General features: G+C 42.2%; 1 non-coding gene across 1 annotated transcript; it reads left to right on the top strand.

Moving 5' to 3' along the window:
* The first annotated feature begins 489 nt into the window (after nt 1-489).
* Nucleotides 490-593, top strand: LOC129019240 (U6 spliceosomal RNA). Its single transcript, XR_008495571.1, has one exon. It is a non-coding gene; the product is annotated as a U6 spliceosomal RNA (small nuclear RNA).
* The last annotated feature ends 20143 nt before the right edge of the window (nt 594-20736 follow it).

The raw sequence follows: 20736 nt of genomic DNA, 5'->3' as shown, positions 1-20736 counted from the left end.
GGGGAGTGTACATATTTAAAGAAGATGCTGTTTATAATCATATCTATAGAAGCTTGCATTTATATGATGGGATCATTCTAAACATGGGAGAGAAAACTTACTAGATCCTGGTCCCATTCATTTACCACTCTTGTTCTTTCCTCCCCTTTGTAGACAAACTTCTTCTTTTATTTTTGAGACAGAGACTGGCTCTGTTGCTCAGGCTGGAGTGCAGTGGTGTGATCATGGCTCACTGCAACCTCCAACTGCCAGGCTCAAGCCATCCTCCCACCTCAGCCTCCTGAGTAGCTGAGACTACAGGCGTGCATCACCACACCTGGCTAATTTTTTCACTTTTTGTTGATATAGGGTTTTGCCTTGTTGCCCAGGCTGGTCTCGAACTCCTGAACTTAAGCGATCCTCCCAGCTCAGCCTCCAAAAGTGCTGGGATTACAGGCATGAACCACTATGCCCAGCTGGTAGACACCCTTGCTCTGCTGCCTTGCTCTGCTGCCTTTGGCTGCACACATACTAAAATTGGAACGATACAGAGAAGATTAGCATGGCCCCTGTGCAAGGATGACATGCAAATTCATGAAGTGTTCCATATTTTTCCCTAGAAGAAAACCTAGGCAATACCATTCAGGACATAGGCATGGGCAAAGACTACGACAAAAACACCAAAAGCAATGGTAACAAAAGCCAAAACTGACAAATGGAATTTAATTAAACTAAAGAGCTTCTGCACGGCAAAAGAAACTATCATCAGAGTGAACAGACAACCTACAGAATGGGAGAATTTTTTTTGCAATTTACCCATCTGACAAAGGTCTAATATCCAGAATTTACAGGGAACTTAAACAAATTTACAATAAAAAGCAACCCCAGCAAAAAGTGGGCAAAGGATATGAACAGACACTTCTCGAAGACATTTATGCAGCCAACAAGCATAAGAAAAAAAGCTCAACATTACTGTTCATTAGAGAAATGCAAATCGAAACCACAATTAAATACGATCTCATGCCAGTCAGAATGGTGATTACTAAAAAGCCAAGAAATGGCGCTGAGGCTTTGGAGAAATAGGAATGCTTTTACACTGTTGGTGGGAATGTAAATTAGTTCAACCATTGTGGAAGACAGTATGGGGATTCCTCAAGGATCTAGAACCACAAGTACCATTTGATCCAGCAATCGCCTTACTGGGTATGTACCTGAAAGGATATAAATCATTCTACTATAGAGACACATGCACACGTATGTTTACTGCAGCACTATTTACAATTGCAAAGTCATGGAACCAACCCAAATGCCCATCAATGATAGACTGGATAAAGAAAATGTGGTGCATATACACTATCATGGAATACTATGCAGCCATAAAAAGGAATGAGATCATTCCTTTGCAGGAACATGGATGAAGCTGGAAGCGGTCATCCTCAGCAAACTAACACAGGAACAGAAAACCAAACACTGCATATTCTCACTCATAAGTGGGAGCTGAACAATAATACATGGACACAGGGAGGGGAACAACACACCAGAGCCTGTTGGGGGGTGGGGGACAAGGGGAGGGATCTTACAGGATGGGTCAATAGGTGCGGCAAACCACCATGGCACACATATACCTATGTAACAAACCTGCATGTTCTGCACAGGTATCCCGGAACTTGAAGTTAAAAAAAAAAAAAAAAAGGCTTGCACATATTTGCTGTTTCTAGTTCTTTACCCTGCCTTCATATCTTACCTCTCCTGGCTTCTACCCCCATTACTCCACAGAAACACTTCTCGCTGAAGTCTCCATGTAGGCACTGAATAGCATTGCTCAAAAACTACCCCAGGCTCTCGTTTCTGTTTCACCTTATACTCTCTCCCTGTGTAATTTCACTTTTACCCTGGCTTTGCTAACCCTCTCACTGCAGATGACACCCAGACTTGAACCCCAGCATGCCCACCTCTTGGGGTCAGAATGGCTTTCCATTTCTAGTGCTAGTCCCCCATGGAAGCCATGAAACATACATGATTCTGTGTGTGTGTGTGTGTGTGTGTGTGTGTGAAAGAGAGAGAGAGAGAGAGAGCGAGAAAGAGAGGATCTTACATCTCACTCTGTGGCCCAGGCTGGAGTGCAATGGTGCCATCATGGTTCAGTGCAGCCTCAACCTTCTGAGCTCAAGTGATCCTCCCACCTCAGCTTCCTGAATAGCCGGGACTACACCTAGCTAATTTAAAAAAAAAAATTTTTTTTTTATAGAGACTGGGTTCCACTATGCCGCCCAGGCTGGTCTTGATCTCCTGCCTCACCCTTTCAAAGTTTTGGGATTACAGGCATGCGCCATTGTACCTGGTCCACAAATAAGATTCCTTTTAAAAAAATTAAATGATCTCTCTTTTCTAGTCAAGCTAGCAAAATTGAGATGGTACTTTTAATCAAGATAATCCAATCTGTTATGTTAGGAAAAAGCTTGGTCCCACTCTGAAATAGACTATGGTCTAGTTGGAAAGGCAAAATATGTGGTACGGGAAAGAAACCATACCATATAGTTGTATACTATATGGCATGTGGTATACAACCTGTGCGAGAATATACAGAAGAGGAGAGGCCATGAGCAATACACGATATTCAGTTACTTAACTGAATCTGATGAAATGAGGTGCTAGAGTCCTTCCTGTTACACAAAGATATCTCTTAAAAAGAGGACCCAGCGTTCTGTAGTATTCTATCAGAAATTAACACCATCACCAGCTCTCATCAAAATAACACACGAACAGCAAATCTGAAAGCTATTTAGCAGAACCACTCAATATTATATGTGAGATTTGAAGATGGCCACTTTGAAATTGCCCCTTTTAATCACAGACTGGAAGCAGCAAGATGTAGGAAAAACTATTCTTGCCTCAAATTAATTAGGATTCTCTCTGGTTGAAAGCTTTTTCAGTGAACAAAAAGGAAAAATAATTAATGCTGCACAAAAGATGGTGATGAAAGAAGGCAAGGTATGAACACAATGACTATTTAAACCACTTGAAACTTGCAAAGACTTGGAGGATTTCTTTGGGGATGCTGGTCATGGTGACCCACTCAGGAAGAGAATTCCTTTTACTCCTAGGCTAGTGGCTGTGGGGACCTGTTAGAAGGAGAAGAAGCACTATAGTAGTCACAGATTTTAATTTGTTCGATGATTGATTCTGTAAAAGAAGACTGGCCCAGGGCAAACCTGAACCAATGGAAGCTTCCTTCCCAGTCTACTATGTCTGGTGTTCAAATACCTTTCTGTTAATGCTGGGGTCCTGGTCTCACTGTGGAATCTTATTCAGACCTAGCTGAGCCCCTAAACCTTCCTGCCAACCTTCTTTCCTTCATCACATGCATCTGTTGAATGTTCCATCTCCTCAAGGCCTTCCTCATTCCTGATTGTCTGTGTTACGTGTTTTCTCTAGGCAAACTGGTTTTTATTTGAACGGGGACCTTCTGCAGGTAACAATGCAACACAAGGGAGTTGCCTACAGGAAGAAGTTTTAGACACCTGACAAGCATGGCCCCAGTAATTACAGATTTCCAGTGTTGGGAGAGGAGTGTTGGTCTTGGTTTCTTCATCTATAAAGGACAGATCATGATGTCTACTTCTTAATGTCGAAAAGATAAGAGAGAATAGATGTCAGCTCAGTGCCTGAAACAAAGTAGAATCCTCCTAGATATAAATTATTGTGATTGTATAGATCACAGACTCTGCCTATGGGAATATCATTCTTTTACCAAAAAGGCTTTAGATTTGGTTGAATAAGCAGTAGTGATGGGAAGATAACTAGTTCTGCACCAGACAGTCATACACAGGCCTGCTCAGTGGTTGCACATCTACGTTGGCACCACCCAAAGACAGTCCCAGGAACATATCTGCATGTTCCAATGGAAGGAGTAATTGCTGATTCAGGAGTTAGGATGGCTGGTTCTAGGTGATTCCACCTCAAATTGTCTGTCTGATCAAGGGTAAATTATGTTTCCTATGAGAATTAAATAAGCAACTGTATATATGAAAGCGTATTATATAAGCAACTATATATGTGAGAATTAAATAAGCAACTATATATGTGAAAGCCTTTGAAGAGTATAAAGTGCTGTATGAGCATTGGATATCACCACCAGTTGGCCTCACAGTGTCTTGAGGGAGGCCAAACAGTTCCAATGTGCTCAAGTTCACAAAAGGTCTGGAAAGTACAAGGGAAGTGAGATCACATGGGTTGTCTGGGAAGATGTCGAGACCTTGTCTTTATGAGGTTTTGCAGAGACTATTTTTCAGACCTGAGTTATGTAAATAGAGTCCCTCTTCCTACAGACACTCCCATTTTCATGAGGAAGTTTCATGAAGCTGCCTCTCTTGGATCAGGGAGGGGAAGCACTGTGTTTTCCTTTCCCATCCTTAGAAACGACGTGCTTCCCCCAATACTAACCCCTTCTTACAGTTTAATGCTTTTCCAACAGTGATCAGAGGTGATAGGGATGTTTTTAAAATGATGCCTGTCAGTCAGCTCTGGAAAAAGGATCCCAACTGCCAGACGTTTTCTCAGCTAAGAATGTTGAGGAAGAAGGAACCCAACCGCTAGTTTTGTGAGCTAAGAATGTTGACTAATTTAACACATTTTGTCTTCAGTGTTGGATCTTCACTGGAATTCTGAGGCAACAGGAGAAATTCTGCCCCATCTTCAGTCACGTTGCTCTGCCACTAGGTTTTGGGACAGCATGTTTAGAAGTGGGGAAACTGATGACGGTGTTCACATTTGTTTCACCAAAGGAGCTCAGGGATATATTATAACTATGTGTGCATCACACAGTGGCCTGGCTCAATATTAGCCAATGCCCAAGGGGAGGACAGATTGATGGACAGATATCACCAGAGTACGTTTTTGCTTAGCTTTTGTTTTATCATTTAACTAGTATTTAGTGGGTGCCTGTTATATGCACAGCATAGAGCTGGGCTCTGGGGTGGGAATCAGGGGCTAAAGGGACATGATGACCTTCAAGAGATGGCAGTCCATTGGAGAAAGCAGTCATGCAAATAATCAGCATACCAGACAGGATGGAAGACGTGCAAAACCTGCATAAGAACCCCAGTGCCGTGGAAGTGCAGAGGGAGGAACAATTAATCCAGATGGGCAATCAGGTATGGCTCCAGGAAGAGGAGATATTTGAGCTGGCCTTGAAGGATGAATTAGGTGGGAAAGGTAGAGCAGGTGAGAAGTATCTACTGCATATGTGGACAAGAAAACCTGGTCCAGACTAACAGTGTAACTTGGAGCAGATTGGGTGGGGGCGAGGCCCCTATGGCTGCAGCTGGTGATTGTTGGCCTGGAGAAAGAAATGGGGCTGGAGAGACAGGCAGAAATCAGGGCTTGGGAGGGGTGTCTTGAGAAGTAGGCTCCCACCTAGAAGGACCTTATCTATTTTCTCATGGCTGTTTTCAAGACCTGGCCAGAGCTGGCACAGAGTGGGTGTCCAAGAAATGTTTATTAAATGTGGAAATGACTACTGAGGTGAGGGGTTATGAGGTTTTATTCATGCTTTGGAATAGCAACTCTGTCGGTACAAAGAGGTGAAAGAATAGCAGTGAGGTCTCCAGGGTGGTGAACATTTGGTGCTAATTGCCCAGAACACTCCTTCTCACCTGGCCACAGGACTCCTTCTTGAGCAGAACCTGTTCCTTTTTGTCCAAACAGCCATGCCTCTGGCCCAGTGATTAGTGCAGAGCTGGGAGTTTACCTGCAGCTAAGCCAATGAGGACCTTCCCCAGGACTTTTCTGCCAGAGCTACGTCAATCCCTATTTCCACTGGGATTGTTCAGCTATGGGGTTGTGAATTTGGAGCTACCAGCAATCATCTTGCCATAGCATGAGGTCAGGCAGCGATATGCAGAGCTGAGAAATGGAGAAATTGAGCCCTGAAAATATCATTTGCCATTCCTGATCCAGTTGTGTCTGAAACCTCCACATGTCTCCATTATGCAAGTTGGTAATTTCCTCTCTTTAGCTTGAGTCACTTGGAGATGGAGCTTTGTCCCATGTAACCATGGTAGCTCAATCAATCAATCAGGAGGCTATCTCAAAAGTCTCCATGACTGCCACAGCTTGACAGCAAGATAAGAAAGACTTTGAAATCTACTGCAGAGGCACCTTATTGGATATTTAACCAAGGAGCTCCATCTTAACCAAAAGTCTTAGTAAACTTAAAGGTATTTTTGTTGACAGTATATTTTCATTTTGCATAATAAATGCAGTGCCAGGGACCTAGTGTACATGTGGTGTGATGAGATGGGAAGGGCTATCTTTTGCAGGCGGTCATTTTTATTCCTGCAATTCCTTTACTTACCTCTCACCATTTCCATCCCTATCGTTTTTAGATTTAATCTGCTAAGAGCTCAGCTTCGGATATGAGCCACCTATTTCCCTATTGTTCACCCCAACAAGGAGGTGGAAACTTTATGTTGGAGGAGGGAAGAAAAAAATTGATGAGAAAGAAGACAGGAGTTAGGTTCAGGGCAGGGCACCTGACTCTTCCTTCTTCTTGAAACTCCTTTTAAAATTTGGAAATCTGAGAGCCGAGAGGACTCATGTGACTAACTTCCAAGACAACACCTGGGGACCCAGCAAGGGTCATAGACAAGTTCCCCAAACCATCAGGGTGGGAGGACGTATGTGGAGAGGAGGACATCGGCTTAATCTCTGGGTTCTCTGTGGGAGAATGAGAGCTGGCCAGCCTGCAAGGGATCTTCCTGTGGCCAGAACCAGGGAGGATGAGCCACCCATGATAGCTGCAAAGGCTGAGAGAGAGAGAGAGAGAGAGAGAGAGAGAGAGAGAGAGAGAGAGTGGCCCTCCACACTCGCTTCTACTGGGATCACAGCAACATTGCTCAAGGCCTGCTCCTTCCTTTCCTGGAGTGTAGGATCAGCTCCAGGAAGGCACAAGAGAGGGTGGGAAATCCTCAATGGGACTGAGTTTTCAACCTGAAATGGTTGAGATATCATCAAATTCAACAGTGTTTTCCCTGAATTAATAAGACTATGTTTCTGGCCATCTGGTAGAAATAAGGTATTGAGAAAGAAATCAAATCCTGTTAGAGGGGAAAAAAGTGATACTTTCTCACACTTGAATTTGTGACTTAGAAAATTTGTACCCGCTACATATACTTTTGGGTACTAATCTTTAGTGTCAAAGTAAAATCTTTAGTTAAAGGAAAAGGGGAAAGGGGTTGGGCCAGCAACACAGTTTACCAGCAAGCTTTCCCCTTCTGTGTGTGTGGCCTTCAGCCAGGCCTCACATGTGTGACCATCTTTACTGTCAGGCTTCTGTCTAGTGGGAGGCCATCCTTCCCTGGCAAGAGGGGGCCAGTCTGCTCGCCAGTGCCTACAGTGTTAGTTCTAAGAGTCAGTCATTTCTGAGGGACCCTGAAGCCTTTGCCTGAAGAGACACCACCCCCATCTCTGATTTTAAAGTACAGATTTGCCAGGATTGATTAATTTGTGCAAATAAAACCATTTAGGCATTTAGGCATTCTTTCAGTCAGAAATGCTCAAATTTAGGCATGCATCAAAATCGCCTGATGAGAAGGATAGCATCATGGGTGACAGTCGAGAAAATCAGATTCCCAGGCCTGACCCCTGAATATTGATTGTGACATAAGTGATCATTTGTACGCACTTTGAGAAACAGTGCTGAGGGTATTGTATGCCATTCAGATTTCCTTAAAAAGCTCCCAGAATGGACAAGTAACTCATTTAAATTCTCTCTTGCAGATTAGTCCTAGGGGCAAACCAAAGTTTTTAAAGGGGAAAAAATCATGTAAAAGGTAGTTTCTCTAGAAAGTTGATAGCCACTAGAAGAATAAATGTGCCTGGAATAGACATGACATCTTAATCATTGGTACTGAAGAGCTGTAATGCCAGACTATAGAAAGCTTAAATAAAACTGTAGCTCTTTTTCTTTTATTAAAGAAAGAAAGCCCAGGAGTACAATGCCAGAACAAGAACTAATTCTGGAAGCTTGCTGGTATGATATTGTCAGTCACACCAGTGATGTGGATAAAAGCTTTTAGCACATGAATAATTTCAGTGAAAGGGCTTTATCGCTTTTTATTTGCTGGGCATTTACAGGAGAATAAACATGCTGGTATATATTATATATGGAGTGAAAGTCAGCCGCAAATGAAAGCAAAGACCCCCAGACCCAGTTACCAGAACAGACTAGGGTTGCTTAGCAACCGGGCAACTGGAGAATTCTCTCTCCCTTTCTTTCTTTTGTTTTTAGATTGCAGTAACCTTTGATCAATTTTGGCTCTACAACAAAAGCCTTGGATATTTTGAGAGAAATGTACCTGCTTATTTGTAGTAACAAGGACATAGACCGTGACACCAATTTCTGTCTCGTATTTCATGTTAAACAGCAGAACAGCCTCAAATTCCTTTTAAAAATCTTATTGTTGGTGGGCTGGATCTCTGATGAATCAGAAGTTTCATGATAATTGCTTCAAATTACTCTAAAAGATGTTTACTGTCTGTCAGTTGCCCTTGGTTCTTCTGCTCATTGACCAACTTTAGAAGCCTAGGTCTTGGTTCCAAATCCACTTCCTGAGAAGCAGCTTCTGAATCCCAAGTCTTAAATCCTCCAGTTAAAAGACTTTAAACAGGCATTCCTTTCAAAGGCATCATGGAATTAGGGAATACTAAACTGGAAAGGGTTGTTTAAATCATCTCTTCTGGTTCCTTCCCTCTTTACAGATTCTTTCAATTCAATTCTTACAAGGCAACATGCCAAAGTCCGCATGCTCTGCTACCAACCAAGAAAACTCATAGATCCTTCTCCTTGGGGAGCTTTAAAGGTGTGAAGAGCAAGGAAGGGTAGAGATAATGATCCAATTTGATTCGTATGCCCAACATAGAAGGAAAATATCTGACAGTTTGCATGTAGTATGCCACTGGAGATTCCATGGGATAGAGCAGTTACTGGCTTCCAAGGATCGAGCTGCTAACAGTTTGGGTTCTAGAGGTCGAGCTTATTTCAATGAAATTAACTTTCCTCAATCAATCAGTCAAGGACTCCTGATAGGTTAATAGTGCTATTTCCTTAGTTTGAAAGAGATAAATGCATGGGATTGTGATGTGAAGGAGGTAGAAGGGAGAAGTCAGGAAAGGTGGGAAGTGCGCCTTTCTGAACTCTATGGTTCTTCTTCTGCAGGGTCTTCTATCAGACTCAGACAAGTGGGGTTAATGTGAGCAGTTCAATTCCGTTCCTCTTTAAAAAGGAAGGTAAAGAGGAATCTGTAGCCCCAGATGCCTCTTGGTCTTGGATCAGATTTGGAGTATACATTGCCTGGGTGAGCAAGGCTAGTTTCATGGCCTCTCCATGGCTCAATTTAAATGTGGAACATAATTCCCAGAAGAATTTGGAAATATAGGTGTAAAAAGAATGGGTTATAGGTGTAAAAAGAATGGCCTTGGTGTTACTCTCCCAACATTGTCTAAAACATCTGGGTATGGCAACATCCTTTCACATCTAAGGACATTAGGCACAGGGTAAAGGAAATCATTTTTCCGAATCAGCTTGTTGAGTATTGTTGGGATCTAGAAGGATTGGAGGAGGGAGGTCTGTCTGGCCCACACCTTAGTTTTCTTCTCTGAAGCCCCACATCTAGGTGCATCTTCAGTGCACTTTACATTGCAAGCACACAGCAGCTCTTTGCACTTTGCTGAAAAGAGGATGAGCAATGCTCTTCTGCCCTGCTGATCCTCAAAGTTCGAGCCTGTTCTTGTTAGGCTGGCATCTAGCACCTGTCACTTTCCTGTCTGTCCTCAATTACTCCCACCTGAGCAACTGCCTGGGTGGGGAAGCACTTTGAACTTAAACTGTCTTTGTGTTTGCGCCTTCAGTTGAGCTTTAATTGCAGTTATCCACCTGCTTCTGCACTCCAGGAAACCCCTGGGAACCCTCTCATGGCTCTTTTAGAACTTGGAGAATCCTAGGGAGCCTGGTCAAAAACTCAGGGGCCTGGGAAGGAAGAATCCGCTGTTCATTTCTTTGTGGGTTGCCACCAACTCCCTAGCAAGCGGATTCCTGCATCCATGAATAGTTTAACACAAGTGAAATTGCATTTTCATTATTATCACTTTCCTCTTCAGAAGGATTTAGGCTTATGAGGCTACTGTTGCTAAAACACTTTCTCTCTTCTCTTGCAGCAAAAGGAGTTGAGAGAAATAAATAGGTCAGTGGAACAGTGGAGCTGTTGAAAAGCTCACAGACACACAGGGTAGTCACGCAGGGCCATGGTTATGAGTGATTGGGGTAAACATTTTCCAGCTGGGACTGTTCCATTCTAAGGCCTAAAAATTTATAGTGAACCTAACCTAGTTACTGACAAGAACTACTCCTAATACACTCTTCATGCCCTGGTTGATGCTGGAGCTGTTCAATTTAGTGTGAAAACAATTTAATTTAGAAAATAGTATCAAACAAATTGGTAATTCTGTGGTGCAGGGGCAAATCAGAGGCTTGGCTGACTCAGTTCTTTGCTTTTCCCCCAAGTGGAGTTAGAATCATGTAGGGGTCACTTGTAAGCCTTTGTATCTTTATCCTCAGTTATTAACTACATATTTAGGGAGGAAGAGGTCAGAGAATTGGCATAATGAGGAAAATGGACTACAGAGAAGATGACAATAGTCTGGGGTTCAGATACCTAGGAATCTCTATTGAAAAGTCTTTGAATGGAGTATATCACTCAAGATAAACATTTCCTGTAATTTTATCTCCATTAGATGTTGGAAATAACATTTTCTTAAGGAACTCCCATGGAATTAACCATTTGGGTAGAGTATGCCCACCTTTAATATATTTATTGTCTTTTGGTTCTAACCATTTGTGTGGATTTACAATTTTGGAAATTGACATTTAACTAAAATGTTAATTCCAAAAGCTTAGATTGATCATCACAATTCAAGTGGAGAAAAGTAATAGGGGATGATAACACAAGTGAGTTGCCATCTCTGAGTTTTCCTGCAGAGTCTTCCACAAAGTACCTGAATTGGTAGGTAGCATGTGGACACCCAACAAAAGGAGCCCAGGTCTGGGCAGTCCCTCTGGGTAGCACTCCCCTCTGATTTCAAATCCGTAGACAAGAAGGACGTGGTTAGCACTGAGCATCACCAAGGCAACCTCAGTGGATTCCACAGAGCCTGAAACATCAGGAGTTGATGCATAACACACCGTAGGAGGAAGAGGCATTTCAGGAGGACATCGGGCAGCCTGGGGACATCTCAAGGTGGATTTGTGAAAAGTGCATTTCCAGTCCCCAGTGAATATGAGCCAGAACATTGTTGTCATTTAATTTCCCTATCAATTCTTAAGAACTTTAGGAAAGCAAGACTGTTTCTGAGATGTGTTTTTCACATTTGTACCCTTCAACCTAAAGGGAAAAACATGAGAAGGAATTAAGGCTTTTTCCAGTCCCCAAATTTTCTGACTTCAGATACAACCAGTAGAGAGAGAGGACAATTTTTCTCAGCCCTCAGAGGACATGTACAGAGAATGTATGGACTCTCCTCAGACCAGGGGTAGTCCAGGAACCTGTGTCTGCCACAAAATGTGATGCCATCTGGGCCCCTGGGACTCTGTGAAGACTTGGAGCAGGCATCATCACGGAGCCGCACTCTGCCCTCCAGCTTCCAGCAACTCCGTCTTCTCAACTTCCTTGATTTCTCCCAGGAGAGGTTGGCCTCATGTTTGTGTAACTGGACATTCCAGCCTTATCAGAGAACTAGACAAATGTTTGTCTTTTAGGGACTTAATATGTACAGTGTACTTAATTGTCTTAGTCTGTTTGGGCTTCTATAACAAAGTACCATAGCCTGGGTGATTTATAAATAACAGACATTTATTTCTCACGGTACTGGAGGCTGAAAGTCTGAGATCAGGGAGCCAGCATGGTCGGTTCTGGTGAGGGTCCTCTTCCAGGTTGAGGATTGCCATCTTCTTTTTGTGTCCTCACATGGTGGAAAAAAGGGTGAGAGCTCTCTGGGGTCACTTTCACAAGGCCACATATCCGTTCACGAGGGATCCACCCTTGTGATCTAATTATCTCCCAAAGATCCTACCTTCTAATACCACCATAAAGGGAGTTAGGATTTCAACATATGAATTTAGGGAGGACACAAACATTCAGCACATTGCACTTACGGTACAAGAGTGACCAACCAAAACACGGGAGTCTCTCAATTAATCAAATTTATATTTATTTATTAAGAATCTAATTTCATCCTAGGCTCTGGTGTCAGCCTGCCAAGACTCAATCCTCCATCAGCTACTATCTGTAGATGAGTTACTTAGGATTTCTGTGCCTCAGTTTCTCTATCTGTAAAGTAGAGTAATAACATCATCTACCTCATAGAGTTTTCATAAGAATCAAATGATATGATATACATATAGGGCTTAGAATAGATCCTGGAACATAAATGTGTTCAGTAAATATGTTAATATTTCTATTGTAATATTATGTATTGCTTCTACATATTATTGATGGACACGGTTAGTGTGTTTCAGTATTCATTGGGGAAGGAGTAGAGAACGAGTTTACTTCCTTTAACCTGGTAATTCCACCAATCCTTTTCACAGCTCTAGTTATTCTCCTTGGTGATAAAATAGTTACATTATCTCTTTCAGGGCATGGTGATATAGTAAAAAGCCCTGTCATGGTGAGGCCTCTTTTTTTAAGGCTAGAAGTGAAGAAAACAGAACCCAATCTTAATCATTTGAGAGTCTATTAAATCTTTGGGACTTCCTTTCAGGCCAGCTTGGTATCAGTGATATTCAAATAATTCTGGGAACTGGAGTGGGAGTCTGGGCATTCTATGTTAACACCTAGCTGTATTCCAAATCTTCTAGTGCCTGACTAGGAGTGTTTCTGCTGGAAGTCACCTTAGATATGGGGGGCATTTTATCCTCAGATGGATAACTCGAGGGCCAGGGGGCCCATGTAGAGGGACCATAGAGAACCAGCTAATTAATGGGGCAGACACATTAATTGAATTTCTGGGGCAACTGAAGTTTCATCATTCAGTTCACTTTAACACCTAATGTTTTCAAAACTTTCCTAAGCCTCTAGGTTTTCTTTGGGCTTTGAAAAGTCCAGCCGTGGAGCCAGAGTTACATCTTTTTTAATGGAGAATGTGTTGAACTTAAGAAGCCCTGTTCTGAGGCCAGGGCTCACTCTCCGTTCCTTTGGGCAAAGATGCAGCGACTTCTCTGAGCCCCAGACTTGTCATCTGCCAGATTGGGGTAATCATAGCACCTGCCTCATATTTGCGGGTAATTATGCAGCTTAGAGGTAATGTGCTTAGTGGAGTGCGTGGAGCATGGTCAGTACTATGCAAATTGTTTGCTATTTGAATTATTAAACACTTTTATTCAAGAGGGAACTATCCAGTTAAACAAAAATTCTAATTAGGTGGGTTCTGGTTAATTGAGAGTCCTCAGTAAATAGGCAAGTCTTTAAAAAAGTGCATTATTTCTAACCCTGAGAGAAAGAGAAGGTATGACACAGTCAGGTTTAGAAGTATCGGGCATTTAAAAGGTTTCTTCTGGGGGATATTCTTCTTCCCAGAAGAGGGTTGTATCTGTATAGACACTTCCAAGGTACCAATTGATCATGAAGGCAAGGGCTTATCTTGTCTGAAGCTGTTATTTGATGCTCCCAGATTTGGGTGTCAGGCAAGCTTGCACCATGACTTGAGAATTTTCTCTCCCCCCTTTGCTGGGTTCTGTAAAGAACAGCTCTTTTGCCCTAAGAGCAGGTCCCCGCAGATGGTTTAACTTGTAGCTCCTCCCAAATTGGACCAAGCAGTTTATCCCAGCAGAAGATTGTAACCTCAAGTACCTACATTAAAGTTAGTCACTAGGGGCTAGCCCATAGCAGCTCAGGGAGCATGAATTCCTGGGTCCTGGGGGCCTCTATTCTATACAGTGCCCAGAGTCAATATGGCTGCCTTCCAGGTTCATTAACTGCTATTAGGGGGACACAGAGAGGTGAGCAATCAATGCCTGCTTATTTATGATACCCTTGTTCTTGTCATTCTTATTACTATTTCAATGTGTAATTTGTTCTGGTCTGCTCATAATTATACAGAATGTGGTCCTTCATATATTTAATAGTTAAGAAAGAAAATTTTAATTAAAATTGGAACTTTTTAAAAGGGAACTAACATAGAGCAAATTCTCAAGGGAAATAAGGTTGATCGACATTCATAGATTTTCAACTCTAGGGTGGGTCACAATGAATTGGGTACTGGGGAGATTTAGAGAGTCTCGCTCTTCCTGTCGGTGTCCACAGCTTTATGGCAAAGAAGGTCAAAGTATATTGGTGTCCTGATGGGAAGCACAGTTTTGTGATTGAATAGGCCATTGAACGCTGTATCTTCTGGTGTTGTGAAGCAAGGGCGTTTTAAAACATGTTGTAGCATGTGAACAACTGCTTATTCTTTGATGAACACACATATTATTTATTGGTTAGTACTATACAGCATTTTCATCGTTCCACTGCTTCATTTCTCATCAAAGGGGTAAAAAAGTCCATGTAGGAAATAGAATCTTGACTAATTAGCAAGGCATGGATTTCCGCCCCCATAAACTCATTTATCAGATATGCTTCTATTTTAATCAGTTACCTTAAAAAGCAAACACTCTTTATCAGACATGTCTTTATTTTAACCAATTACTTTATTGCATTTTTATTACAAGTGCAAAGGTTAAGCAAAGTCAATGCCTGCCGTCTACAGGGTCCTTAGTCACAGCAAACATCGCTGATCAAGGAAGTTTGGAACCAAGGCTTCTTATTGTTCAAACTGTCATTAGTGCCTAAGTAATTATTATAAATGTCTTTTATATGTCAACCATTATGTCGAAAGTCTTCTCAAGTTCAAGCACATGAGGAGGAAATCACCTCCTCTTGGATTCCTCTGATAATCTTGTAAAAGATTATTTTCTCAACCCTAAACGAATGTGTTTAAAATGGTCTTTTGTGAGCTAAAGCTTATGGTACTACCTTGTCATAAAAAGAAGTTGTTAGAAGCAAAAGTATTAATTGCACACATGTTGAAATTATTTGAATTTAATTCTTAAAATTTATGTGGCTATTTGACTATTTGTCTTAGACCAGCCTTTTGCTCATTCCAGTAACCACACATACCACATAGTTCACTGATGCAAATCCTCTGCAATAAACAGGAGATGGGGACAGAAAAAATAAATGGCGATATTTTAAGGGTTTAGAGCACTCCTAATGTTCATTCAGACAATGCTCGCCCCAAATTCTAATCTCCCTCTGATTTTGTTCCATTTTGTAATGAAGACTTTGGGAAGTGGTGAGAGGTCCTGGGCAGTGGGGGAAACAGGTACAGCCCTGTGGACCACTGAATGGACTTTGATAGCATTACTTTTGGTCAGCATGACAGAGTTCTGATGGCTTTCACCACCAGCAGCTCTGTGATCTTGGATAAGTCACCACACCTTTTGCAGCCTTAATTTGCCCATTTGTATTCCAAAGGGTCCTGCTGGATGAGTATTTCTCCAAGTCCTGCCAATCACCATCACCTAGTGCTTGTTAAAAAATGTGGCTTCTGGCCTAAAAGCAATGGCAACAAAAGCCAAAATAGACAAATGGGATCTAACTAAACTAAAGAGCTTCTGCACAGCAAAAGAAACTACCATCAGAGTGAACAGGCAACCTACAGAATGGGAGAAAAGTTTTGCAATCTACCCATCTGACAAAGGGCTAATATCCAGAATCTACAAAGAACTTAAATAAATTTATAAGAAAAAAACAAACAACCCCATCAAAAAGTGGGCAAGGGATATGAACAGACACTTCTCAAAAGAAGACATCTATGTAGCCAACAGACACATGAAAAAATGCTCATTATCGCTGGTCATCAGAGAAATGCAAATCAAAACCACAATGAGATACCATCTCAGGCCAGTTAGAATGGCAATCATTAAAAAGTCAGGAAACAACAGATGCTGGAGAGGTTGTGGAGAAATAGGAACGCTTTTACACTGTTTGTTGGAGTGTAAATTAGTTCAACCATTGTGGAAGACAGTGTGGCGATTCCTCAAGGATCTAGAACTAGAATTACCATTTGACCCAGCCATCCCATTACTGGGTATATACCCAAAGAATTATAAATCATGCTACTATAAAGATACATGCACATGTATGTTTATTGCGGCACTATTCATGATAGCAAAGACTTGGAACCAACCCAAATGTCCATCAACGATAGACTGGATTAAGAAAATGTGGCACATATACACCATGGAATACTATGCAGCCATAAAAAAGATGAGTTAATATTCTTTGCAGGTACATGGATGAAGCTGGAAACCATCATTCTCAGCAAACTATCATAAGGACAGAAAACCAAACACTGCATGTTCTCACTCATAGGTGGGAATTGAACAATGAGATCACTTGGACACAGGGCGGGGAACATCACACACCAGGGCCTGTCGGGTGATGGGGGGCTGGGGGAGGGATAGCATTAGGAGAAATACCTGATGTAAATGATGAGATGATGGGTGCAGCAAACCAACATGGCACATGAATACCTATGTATCAAACCTGCACATTGTGCACATGTACCCTAGAACTTAAAGTATTAAAAAAAAAAGTCACTTCTGCCTCCCACTCCAGACTGGAGTATTTGTTTTTTAAGGTAACTGATCATTGGCATGGGTCCTGAGAATCTGCTTGTTTAACTCACCTGCTGCTGCTACTCATGCACCAACAATCTGAAGACCACCAGCTGGATTGTGCTCTTGAAAGGCTCCTTGTGCTCTTGAAACCCATGCTGCTGGTGGGAACAGAGTATGGGTGGCTGATACAGGTGTACATGTTGGTGGGTGGGTCTGGGCTCAGCTGACAGCAGTAGCTTGATATGATGCTATTTCGGGAGAAAAGGGGCACAGTCTTCTGGCCTCTGATGAAGGAGTAAAGGGGCTCAATGTCTGGCTTCATCTATGTTCACTTCCCTTAGACACTCCACTTTTTCGGGGTGAGCCTGTGTAAGAAGACTGCACGTCCAGGAGGAATGCAGAAACCTCCGGGTGTCTGTTCAGCTGCTTTTAAACCAAATATTCTAACAATTGACTTTACCCACATTATGTTTAGATGTTTGGGCATTCTGTGGACACGGCCCTTTTCTCCAGAGTTCTGAGAAATTTGAACAAAGGTTATCCTTCCTTCCCTCCCTTTGTTCCTCCCTCCCTCCCTGCCATCTTTCCTTCTGCCTTGTTGCTGTCTCCATATGGACATTCCTGAGCTCATTGATTGTCTGGAATGGCAGCTGGCTTTGCCTCTCACCAGGCTGCTCAATGGAATTAGAAAACGAGAAGAGACCTTGCAGTCTCATGAATGTAATGCTTAATTTACTGCAAAAAAGAGGACAAGGCCAGTAGGTAAATAACATTCCTCTACACCAAGAGATGTGATTCATTAATTAAAGATTAGCCAACACGAAACTGGGAATGAGGAATGAGCCAGGTCATGCCACGATTTGGGGTCTGAATCATTTCAACAGGAGCCCTCCATGCTGCCCCATACAGTACAGCCATGCTCCCTGCTGTTTGCCCATTGCTCCCTGCTGGGGCTTCTGGCCAGCATCAGCCCTGCTGTTTGTAAGCATTTGCCTCTTTCACTATTTTGTGAATTCAGTTCTTTGGCTCAGAAGTGGGCACAGGGTCTTACTCTTCCTTGTCTCTCCAATGCCTAGCAATATACACAGCACATAGTAGCCTTGTGCGTTGGTCTGCTAGGGCTGCCATAATGAAGTACCACAGACTGGGTGGCTAAACAACAGCAACTTGTTTTCTCACAATTCTGAAAGCTAAAAGATGTGTGTCCAAATCTCTTCTTACAAGGACTCCAGTAAGATTGAGTTAGGGCCCATCCTAATGACCTTATTTTCATTTAATTACTTCCTTAAAGACTCTATCTCCAAATGCAGTCACATTCTATGATACTATGGGTCAGAACTTGAATGTCTGAATTTTGGGGGACACAATTCTAACACCCTTCAATAGATGTTTGTCAAGGATGAAATGAACGTACTAGTGCAATAGCAATATGTGTCAATACCATATTTATCAACAGACCCTCTCTTTCTTTATCTCTTCACAACACATATAAATAGGCATGGAAAATACACATTTTATTGGACAATACACAAACAGGAGGATATATTTCTAAATAAAATTGCGGCTATTAATGATCAAACTTGGGATTTAGACCAGAGTCATTGTAAGGGCTGGTGGCTGCATAGACTGTACTTGGGTTTCTTATCTATGTTCTTAAGCTCCTTGGGAGGTTCATAGCAGCCCTTTCTGCAGGGGGAGGATTCAGGGAGAGACAAGTTTCCACTCTGTACCACTTTTCTATGTAATATTTCAACTTCTCCTAAGGTGTGCTCAGTCAAATGTGTTTCTGTTGAGAGCCTGCACTACAGTGGAGTTGGGAATTTGAAATCCTGACACAGTTCTCAAGCCCCAGGTGATCTTCTGTGAAGCTGGAGCACCTGGAACTGCCCATGGTTTATCTAAACTACCTATCTACGAAGTTTCTGAGAATCCTTCTCACTCTTACCTATGTCACTGTTGCCATCACCTTTGTCAGACTCTGGTTTTGAGAGTGGGTTGCATTTTCCAACACTTGTTTATGTCTATAATTTGCTTGGGGCCTCCTACCAACTCCAAGAGGTAAGAAAAGAGAGGGTCATTCTTCCTTATTGTAGATGGAGAGATGAAAAAAGAGATTAAGTGATATGCACAATTTCCCTGACTTATTTTCTTTCCCCATCTTGCCAATTCCAGAGCACTTTGTCCAGATGATCCTCTCCTGGGTCTTACATCTTCTTACCTTGTATTATCCGCTCCCCTGCAGAGCTCCTTGAAAGCAGGGCCCATATGTCTAAACTTTATGTAGTTGTATGTGCTTGCACATAAGAAGTGCTCGATTATTGCTTGTTGGATGAACCAATGTTCAGTCACGGCCTGCATAAGAGTGTCTTGGTCAAAGATGAACTGCATATGCATGTGACGGTGGTCCCATAAGATTATAATACTATATTTTTACTGTACCTTTTCTATGTTTTGATATACAAATATCAATGTGTTGCAATTGCCTGCAATATTTAGTTCAGTAACATTCTGTACAAGTTTGTAGCCTAGGAGCAATAGGTTACATGATATAACTTGGATGTTTTGTAGGCTATGCCACCTAGGTGTATATAAGTGCACTCAATGATGTTTGCACAACAACAAAATCACCTAATGTTGCATTTCTCAGAATGTCTTCCCATTGTTAAATGATGGGTGGCTGTATAGCACATATAGTAGCATTTATTGAGCAGCTACTTTGTGCCGACAACTGTGCTTTGCACCTCAGCATACTTCATCTCCTTTAATTCTGCATCTTCTGCAGAGCGTATACTTCTATCTTCATTTGACAGATGAGAAAGCTGAGGCTTATCAAGGTTAAGTGATTTATTCAAAGTTATAGAGCTGGTAAGTGATGAACCCAGAATTTGAATCTGGTAGGTCTGTCTGGTCCAGTTCCTGACTGCTTCATTACCATCCTATATGAAATGGTAGTTGCACAAAGAATCAAGAATAGACCAAACTAGAAGCCAACTTTCCTGGCTCTGGGGTCAGTGCCCAGAGCCCAGTGAAGCTGATGAGCATCCTTGAAGAGAATCCACGGTGCAACATTTTTCACTTTCAAACAGCTCGGATTTGCTACCTCCTACTCTGTGTTTGGCTCATTCTAGTTATTTTTTATGCAAATTTGTCTCCATTAGGACACACACATATACACACTCACACTGTTCAGTTCTGGGAGCTCATTGCCAAGGATGAAAATGAATCTGACATCTTCAAGTTTCAATCCTTTCCCAGATGTTTGTCTCACTCCCTTTTGATCACCTCCAACTCCAAGCAGCCAGCATGAGAATTTGGGACTTTTAAATTGTGTCCTTTTCCAAGGACACAGGAAAATTCCTCAAGTCACTTTAAAAGGCTCAATCTGCAAAGCAGACAGTGAAAAAAATAAACTATCATTTTCCCCCTGGAATTCACAAAAAAAGGTCTTTTATTTCAGTAGGAAATTTATTGCCTACAGTGTAATTATGGCAGAATGGATTATTAGTAATAAAATTCTCAAAGTATATTTCAGAAATTATAGTCCTAAGAAATAGTGACTACATTCCCATTTTCCCCTTCCTCCAATAGCAAGCACTGCTGAGCCCTGGAAGGGGTGTTTCACCCTTCCTTAGCTGGCCCAGCCAAATCCTGCCCATGGGTGTGTTTCCATAGCTCACACCTCTGGGAGCCAGGTGTGTGCTTCCGCAGGCCAAATTTGGCTGTAAATTATGTTTTGTTTTCTGTCAGCTGCCTGACAGCTAAAATCATATTTGCTGTCAGAGGTGACAGGGGCCACAATAGTGATGTATTAAACTGCTGCAGATTATCAGGGGAGCAGGCTGGGCAGGCTTCTCTTGCTCCTCTGCTGTCACCTTCCTCCTCCGGCATCTGGCCTGAGCTAGTGTGCCCAGGGTGCCCATGCACCAGACCAGGGTTGGATGGTCAAGGCATGTTTTGTGTGAGGGCACCACAAATGAGATGCAACCTCATCCAAGTCATTGAAAGCATGGCCAGATTCCATATGAATCTCTTAACAGGCT

The sequence above is a fragment of the Pongo pygmaeus genome, chromosome 17 (assembly GCF_028885625.2).
Source record: "Pongo pygmaeus isolate AG05252 chromosome 17, NHGRI_mPonPyg2-v2.0_pri, whole genome shotgun sequence".
NCBI classification, from domain to species: Eukaryota; Metazoa; Chordata; class Mammalia; order Primates; family Hominidae; genus Pongo; species Pongo pygmaeus.
This window is presented reverse-complemented; position numbering and strand designations above follow the sequence as displayed.